This window comes from Octodon degus, unplaced genomic scaffold (genome assembly GCF_000260255.1).
Source record: "Octodon degus isolate 3935 unplaced genomic scaffold, OctDeg1.0 scaffold00062, whole genome shotgun sequence".
NCBI lineage: Eukaryota > Metazoa > Chordata > Mammalia > Rodentia > Octodontidae > Octodon > Octodon degus.
Genome location: NW_004524638.1, coordinates 4243598 through 4252439, shown reverse-complemented (window position 1 = coordinate 4252439; position 8842 = coordinate 4243598). Strand labels below are relative to the sequence as shown.

Here is an 8842-nt window from a genome sequence, read left to right as displayed (position 1 = left end):
TTGAGGTTCCTGGGAATCACAGTAATGCTCACCAAAATAGGGCACCTGGGGTGCTTCACTCCTAGCAGCCTCCCACCTATTTAGAATACTGGTGGTGGAGATTACTCTGCAAAGTCGTAGAGAGCTTGCCATAGTCTCCTTTGCTAGTGGCAGCATACATAGCTCTTTTCGAGTAGGTTGTTAGGAGGTATGGAAGGCCCTCGTGGCCTTATATCACTGTTTGGAGCTTGTTTAGAAGACCCATTCCAGGAAAAAGGAAGGCTGTGCAGTACAAGGTGATTCTTTGGGCCAGGAGCACATAGGGGAGAATGGAGCCTCAGGAGCACGTGGTACGTCTGCTCTTCCATCTCACCGACAGCCAAAATGTCCTCATGAAAAGGGGAGCACCTTAAGGAGAGCAGTGACAGTCCATGATGGGACAACACGGAAGACATGTGTCTGCCCTAGGGTGTCTGTCTTCAGGGTAGGGAGACCAGCTCCTCATTGGAGCATGAAGGTTGTACCTACTTGGGATAAGAGGAAGGTGGCAAGGGCCTCGTTTTCCTTGTCATGTGTGTGGATGCAGAGGACATCATACGCCCCTGAGACTGGTGTCACAAGGGGGCAGTGGGACCCTCACTGCACATCAGGCAGTGCCCCAGGAGCATGCTCAAGAGTGAAGGTCAGGTGGGTCCCACTGCACCCCAGCAGGGCTCAGTGGTACAAGGATGCCCCAGTGAAGGGTGTGTGCTTTTCCTCAGTGGGAATCCAGCACACTGTGGTGCTCTCTGTCCTGCACTGTCACACCTGCCGAAATCCCCATTTTGCAGACAAGCACCCTGAGTCCTCAGGGCTCGCAGCAGTGCCGTCCAAGAAGGCTCTGCTCCCATCCTCCCCAGAGGCATGGGGCAGCTCTTCATAGTGCTGTCCTGAGACTCGCATCATAAAATACCATGGGTGCTTGCCGAAGGGCACCAGCATTCACAGCAGCATTCGCGCCTGGGCTTTCCGACTCTGAATCTGGCTTTTTTTTTTTTTTTTCTATTACATTTTATGACAACTTCCTGTGTGCAAGGCTTGTTACTGTTGGTCTCTCGCTTCCTTTTCTACTTTGTCCATTTGCCTTCTCCTCAACCCTCTGTGAGCTTTTACCCCAGTGCACATGCTCTGTGCCATGCACGCGCACCCAGCGTAGTTCTGAAGCTTCAAGGGCATGGCTGTGGTGTCCCTCGGCTCCCTGGAAGGCCCCTGGCTGGTGGCGTCCATCGTGGAGGAAGAATATGTGTTGAGGAGAGACCACACAGCAAGACGTGAAACTGGGGAGATATGCGGGTGGGGCCGGGTCAGCTCTTTTCATGGCGGCCCCTTGGAGTACTACCTGAGGGTCTCAGGAAAGGCCATCTTGCTTTCTGAAGGACAGCAACCTGGTGACCTCCCCTGGCCTCCTTTCTGAAGGACAGCAACCTGGTGACCTCCCCTGGCCTCCTTTTTGAAGGACAGCAACCTGGTGACCTCCCCTGGCGTCCAGTTCTTCACAGCATCACACCAGGGATTGAGCTTTTAACACACAGACCTTTGGAAGACATGCCCAAAGCCTGTTAAAGGCACAGCGGTCCGCCGTCCTCTCTGGGCTCACCGGGTGTGCCTGTGCCCAAGGGCCTCTCGCCTAGTGCTGCATGGACTGTGGGAGAGTCCATTATGCACCAAGCACTGACGGATGTGTTCTGATGTACACTCGCTCCCACTTTCATAAGTCTCACCAGATTGTTTTCCGTACAGAGTGCAACAGCGCACACCTCCACCAGCAGGGGTATGCAGGGGTTCTGTTGTTCTAAGTCCTCGCCAGCCCCTGTGTCATCAGATCTATCAGAAAGGTTGTGTTTCGTCACACAACCAGGCCATCGTGTGATTTTAGAATTTCCACCTCCATCCCAGCATATGGATGAGCATATCATCTCTCCCTTCCATCTGAAAGGAGAATTTCCCCAGAAATCCCAAGTAGGCTTGTATGTATCATTGGCCAGGCTGGGCCAGGGCTCCTTCCAGCTAGGACCTGGCGGAGACCCCAGCATCACCATGGCTGTTCCAGCTTGGTCGATGCCTTCCCCTGCCTTTCAGCACATCTCTGTCTGCATTGATCTGAGCAGAACTGTGAGTACTATAATGAGGACAGCAGTGGCCAACAATGTTTTCTGCACCCTGTCTCTGCTTTTGGAGAGTGTGGCTGTGCTCTGGCTACCTGGCTGTCCCTCCACGTTAGCTGAATTAGCCATTTGCAGCGAGGTCCAGAAGCACTAAGCCAGCCTGTGCTTGTGGGTCCGTTGCCCTGGGGAGTACTTCTGTCCACTCATCTTTGAGGTGGCCAGGCCGATGTTGGACCCATTCCCTCTGCAGCTGCCCTGGCTTAGTCTCCCACAGAGTCCCCAGGACAGAGAGCAGTGGACAGATTGAGAGGGAGCACCCACAACACTGGCCCTGAGCTGTGCTCCAGCCAGGAGCGCCAGCTGAGGATGGGGACAGGGGGCGCGCCAGGGTCAGACTTCCCCAGCAGCTACTTCCCCTTCTCGCCAGCACTGAGGAGGCCTGTGTTTCCAGCAAACCAAAGAAATTAAGTATTAAATGATACCTGATAGTCATGAGGATTGAGTCCTTCCTCTTCCGGGTTACCTGGGGAGTGCTGCGGTCCTCTGAGCTCCTAGAACTCGGAGAACAAGTCTGTGCCGCGGTCGTTGCTGTACACCATTTCCCTACCTGAGCATGTTCAGCGCAGGCTCAGGCTGTGCACACACCGGCAGCCACTCAGGCGGGAGGTGGCAAGCCAAGCCACGTACGTGGCCCTCAGCAATAGAGGACGTTGGCTTCAAGGCCTAGGTTTCCCCCAGAAGCCTTGTAAACCCAATCTCGATAACTAGGGACTCAACTAACTTTTAGTGTTTAAAATCCCAATGTTCTTGGTCACTCCTCCCTCCCTTTCCTTTCTTTTCCCTCCTTTCCTCCTTTCTCTGTCCCTCTCTCGCCGCCCACCTTCCTCAGTTTTCCAGCCCTCAGGCTCCCCCTTCCAAGCAGCACTCAGGCCTCCTGTGTCTGGTCTGCCTGTCCTCTCACCTTGGAGAGGGCTGCATGCTAGGCATGGGGCCCCTGGGACACCCTCATGCCAGGCAGCTGGTCACCTGGTCGGACCCACAGCCTGAAAGCCGACCTGGACCGGGCCGCAGAGCACCTAGGAAGTGAGCTCCGTGTCCACCTTTGTTCCGTTCCACGCATTCACTCCTTTGGAGACCAAGGAAGAGCTTGATGCTCCTCAGGCTCTGCACGCTAGCGCCAGGTGGACCGTGGCCTCTGCCCAGCCTCCTGGAGGATGTGGCGGTCACAAGCCTCTTTTTTCTCTTTTTTTTTTAGATGAGAAAGCCATTGTGCAGAAACATTAAGCAACTCGGCAGAAGTCACACAGCTGAGAAGTAGCCAAGGTGGAAGTTGATGGGCTAAGGAAGCTCCAGGGCACTGCCGCTCCCCAGGAGCCCGCGGTAGGTGTGCGCTTCCTCCCAGCAGCCAGGTCGTGTGACCAACGAGTGGCATTTTCCTCTTCTCTTTCCCTCCTTTCCTGAGAGTCTAATCATGCCTTTTCCTTCTCAGGAGACCTTGCTCGGGAGGCAAAGGCAGCAGTCATATTGGCTTAGAGAGAATTGAATGCTTTTTCCAAAGTGCTTAGAAGACGCAGCAACTGGAAAGCAGAGCTTAGAAAATTGCCACGGCCCGAGGGAGGAATGCGCACTCCCTCCTTCCCAGCCGGCTCCTAGTGCACGGAGCACCTCTCACCACTGGTTTGGTCACTGCTGAGCTATCTTCATTTAATGTGGTTTTGACAAAATAGTTGGTCTGGAAATTTTATTTTCAATTAAACTTATTGTTGAGCTGTCTCGGTTTTGAAAGGGTTCCATTAGGGTGGCTAATTATATATCAGTTACTACAAGGAGATATTTGCACTCAATTTCAGCTCTTAGGTAATTCTAATCAAATGCTTTCTTTATAATTTTTCCTCCCTGGAGCTGTGCACAACCATCTTCCCCTCACAATGCAAAGCTTCCCGTGAGTGAGTTATTTTTAGAAAGCCAAATCAAAACAGCAATTGTGGCGGAGGCCATTTATAGCCTAGCAGAGTAAAGCATATGCACTGATAAAAGCAGCCAAACCACCTCCCTGGTGGTGCAGTCTGATGTCCAGGCACTGCAGGCTGACCTTTATACTAAAACATTCCTTTGACGTCAAAGGCAGCAGACCTGCCTTTAAACTGACAAAGGATTTGGGCCTTGGCAGACAGTTGCCAAGGTCCCTGCGTTTCACAGCGGCAGCTCTGGTCTGGCCGCTGGGGCTCTGGTGGAGGACGGAGGGCATGTCCTGGGTTTTCCTCCTCTGCTCCATTTTCCTCTTTGAGTGGCACACATTAGCTCCCCTCCTTGTGCCGTCGCCCCGCAATCAGAGTGTAAGGTGGGGGATTGGGCTGTACTTTTCACCCTGTGGGGTGCCTGTGAGTAGTAGGTGCTCAAGTACAGTCATTCATTAAAATGCTACTTGCTTTCTCATTTAAATGTTAGTCTTTCATTACATAGATACTAAGTGAGTGTATTTGTCTTAGGGCAAAACATCCCTTTCCAAATATGGCTGAGAGTCACATCACTCAACTCCACCTGAGTCCTTTGAAGGTCTAGAAACCAGGAGAATGTTCTGGTCCTCCAACTCGCCATCTTCAGGCCGTTGGCTCATCATGAGCTCGCATCAGCCAACCTTTTGGAACACATCTTTGCAGACCTTCCAGAGGCACTTGTGCCCATGTATGAGCACATGCATACATGTGCGCACACACACACACACGCACACACACACAGTCAACTTCTAAGCCTGCAATAGAGTATTGCAAAGCTTATCTAGTTTCTCTCCACAGTCTGTCAAGGGGTGCCATATACATAGGCAACCTGTTTCCTCTGAACCCTTTGATTTGAGCCAAATAAGTTCTTTGACCTACTTTCCTCATTAGACCTCTAGATCCATTCTCACGTGCAGGCTGACCAACTAGCCTTGTCCACTGCTATCTAGGTAACTATATAACATTCTCTTAAAATCAGCTCCTGCCTGGGAGGTTATACCACACCAGTAGACTGAAGTTTGTGAGATTTTATGGGTTGCTGATAGGACCGAAATTTCTTTGTCTTCAACCTGGAGAGTATCACTGTGCCCTGGGAGTTCCCCAGTAGTGGAGAGGGAGGCTGTGGGGTCCAACTGGGCTCTGCTTGCAGCCCTAAAGTGCTCCTGCATGGGTCTTCCACTTCCTGGACCTTATCTTTCCATTTGTACTGTGGACTCAGGGAACCTCCAAGAGTGCCCTGCAGTGTGTGTTCAGCTCTGTCTGTTGTGTGTGTGCTGGAGAAAAAGCCAGCTCCCATCTGAGCTTCTCCTAAGCCTGCGTCACGAGGAACCTGGGAGGGTTGCTCCTGGACTGTACTTTTCCTTCCTGTTGTTTTGTCATTCAATTAAAGTTCATATGACAATTTTTGGACTTGTTTGGTCTTTTTCTTCTAAGCAAGGTAGTCAAGTCGCAAGAAAAGAGATTATGGAGCCCTGAGTTTTGCTTCTAGGTTTGTCTAATTCTAGCTGTGTGTTTTTGTGTCCGTCATTTATCTTCTCTGGGCTTTTGGCTATTAATAGCACAACTATGAATTAGCCAGATATACACTAAAAGAACCTTCAAAAATTGAGAACCACGCCCATGCGCTTTTCTCCTGGTATTTCTGAGTCTGCTGTCACTTGCAGATGGCTCATCTCCTCCTAAAAATCCCACGAAAGCTGCTTTACAGTACTGTGCAGCTGTTCTGGCCCTTGCTGCCCCTTGCCAGCCCCTCAGTGGGCTCTGAGAGAGGTCCAGAGCAGGCTTGGAGCTGCTCTGCCTCCAGGGCCAGTGTTCTTCCCTGAGTGCTGGAGCTGGGTCGCATGTGGGGACAGTGGTCATTCCCCTACTGTGAGCCTCTGGACCACTGGGGCCTCGGGCTCTGCTTACCACATGGGTGGTGTCTGTGACATCCCAGGGAGACTTTCCCATGAGGGCTAAGAACCTCAGCCCCTGGTCTTGACATTGCACATGGGTCTGGAGACAGAGCGTGGTTCTGCAGGTGGAAGGTCAATGTGACTGGTGTAAGGGCCACAGGGGTCCACCCTGGGGAATTGGCTGCCCTGGGGCTGAACTTGCTCTGTGCTCCTACTGTGAGCTTTGGCTCCTGACCACTACCGTGGCTGAGGCAGCGTCCCAGCTGAGCAGCTACCTGGAGGAACAACAGGCTCTGCAGTGTGCGTCCCTCTGGCCTGCTGCAGCCCGGCCGCTGAGCCTTCCTGCCCTGTGGGTCAGTGCCGGAACCCGGCCTCAGCTGGGTCCTTCCTTGCCTTCACCTCTGACAGCAGAAATCCCTCATGTTATAGGCTCTGAATCCGTAACTGAATTTTTGAGAGCCCATTGTTGGCATTCTTCTCATGAACCCAAATAAAATCAAAAGGCAGCACGTAGATTAGAGAAGGGCTCGTTAGCAAGGTTTGCGTGCCAACTAGTGTAGACAAATAAGTGAATAAATAAACAAAGGGGTGGCGGTTGACTGGCTGCACTCTGAGCAGCTGTCTGCTCATTAGAACCAAGCGCTTTCACCTTTGGTGTGCACTGTGGAGCCCCTGCACAGGCATGCGTGCATGCGCACACACATGCACGCACGCACACGCACACACATGCCTGCTTCATCTTCCTCCAAGCCATCAGTGCCTCAGATACCATTTTTAAAGTTGTAACCTGCAAACTCAAAGACACAACCACCTACCTATGACTCACAGACCTTTGCTCTGAAATGCCTGATGCCACCAGGGCAAGATGGTGGAGAATCTCGGATCAACTCCTGACCTAATCTGTCATGGTCCTCCAGGAGCTGTGTCACAGAGGAGACTCAAGGTAAACCCAGCCCATACTCCATGCTGGCAGAGTGCTGGTTCTGCCTTCAGCTGCAGCTTCTGTGCTTAGGGCCTCCCTCCACCATCAGAAAGCTGGGGAGTTGTTAAAGGCCAGAGATGCCTGCCAAACTCAGAGGCACACACCTGTTATCCTAGCCACTGGGTGAAGCGGGAGGGTCACACGCTGCAGGCCAGCCCAGGCACCTGAGGGCTGTTGTGTTTCAGTCAGCCAAATGCTGGCTAAGGATGTTTCTCCGTGGAAAAGGCACCCTGGGTTCAATCTCCAGCATCACAAAGACCTGCATTGAGGCCAGAGATGTCATTTTATCCTAAGTGCATGCCTGGTGCTGGCAGACTGAAAGGAGTCTAAATACTGGCTGGGCTGGGAAGTGAGTGAGCAAGCAGACTTGTAGGCTTTTCTTTCAGAATTTCCATTTCCTGCTGACCCTCAGACCCCTCCGGCACCTCTAGTGCTGCAGCATTCCCGTAAGTATCTTCAGAATAAGCTGTAAGGGTAATTTCTCAGCTTTGAAGTGCTAAGTCACCTAGGTGTGCAGGAGTTTAGAGGAGGAGGAGGAGGAGAAGGAAGAGGAGGAGGAGGAACAGTGGCTTCCATGGGACAGGAGGAGCCCAAGAAGATGCAGGATAGAGGTGTGTGGTGGGGTTAGCTACTGGACCATGTCTTCTTTCCTTTCCCTGTAACTGTCACAGACTTTACACATACAAATATGCTGGGGCGCTTATATCAAAGTACTGTAAGAATTGCAAAAAGAATAATCCGCAATCTTATCACCCTTGGTTACACAATAGTTGTCATTGTCAAGGTGCTAAAACTCCTTTGTATCCTTGTATGGCTTTTTACATAGCTGTTTTAAGGTGCTGTCCAATTTCTTCCCACCTGGGTTTTCCCAGCAGTGGAGCCCACAGGATTCTGTAACCTTCTTAACCACTATTTCGTAATTTCATCTTTAAGATTGTTAGTGATGACTGTAGATTACTAACTTTCCTTCCTTATAAAGCTTTCCTGCCCTCATATCTCCTGTGTCTCAAGAGAATTTTGGGAATAGAATCCCTGGGTGGAAGGGTAAGAATATTTTTGAGCTTACAGATGTAGTCAATGAGTAAACTTTATTCTGAGCGATTGTAGATTTACCAAACAATTGAACAGAGAGTCATTTCTTTATGCCCTCCCCCCAGCTGGGGATAGAGTTCACTGGCGTGAGGCTTGCCTGTGTGCTCCCTGCCCGGGCCCTTGTGTACCCAGTTAGCATTTTGCATTGCATTGCTGTAATTTATGAATCAATATTGATCCATTCTGAGTAACTAAAGTCCATGGTTTACATTCAGTTTAGCTCCTGTGTTGCATACCTCTGTGTTTTAATAAAGGTGATATTATAAATTCTCCATTACGGTATCACATTTAATTCCACTGTCCTCAATATTCCATTTTCCTACTTCCCCCAACCTTCCTGTATCATCTGGCAATGCTGTCCCCATAGTTCTGCCTTTCCCGCAATGTCACACAGTTGAAATGAGACAGTAGACCACCTCTTCGCGTTGGCATCTTTCACTTAGGAATATGCATTTACATTCCCACCATATGATTTACGGCTTGATAGTGTCCTGTTCTTAGTGCCCAATACTATTCTCTTGTCAGGATGTGCCAGAGTTTATTTGCCCACCAAAGGACATTTTTGTTGTCTCCAAGTTTTGCAATGTTGAACAAAACAGCCATAAGCGTTTGTGGAGGTTTTTATGTGGGTATGTTTATAATTAATTTGAGTAAATGCCAAACTCTACAGTTGCATGTCCTCTTCTCGTAGGTGTAGTTTTATAAGAGACTACCAGGCTGTCTTCCAAAGTGCCTGTGCTGATCCACAGTCCC

General features: G+C 50.7%; 1 long non-coding RNA gene across 1 annotated transcript in view; it reads left to right on the top strand.

The window, feature by feature from the left end:
- The window catches only part of LOC111817566, a 231052-nt gene extending 225563 nt beyond the window's left edge, over positions 1-5489 (top strand). The window contains exon 4 of the long non-coding RNA XR_002821731.1: positions 3613-5489. This is a non-coding gene — a long non-coding RNA (uncharacterized LOC111817566). The remainder of the gene's footprint in view (positions 1-3612) is intronic.
- Positions 5490-8842: the final 3353 nt, after the last annotated feature.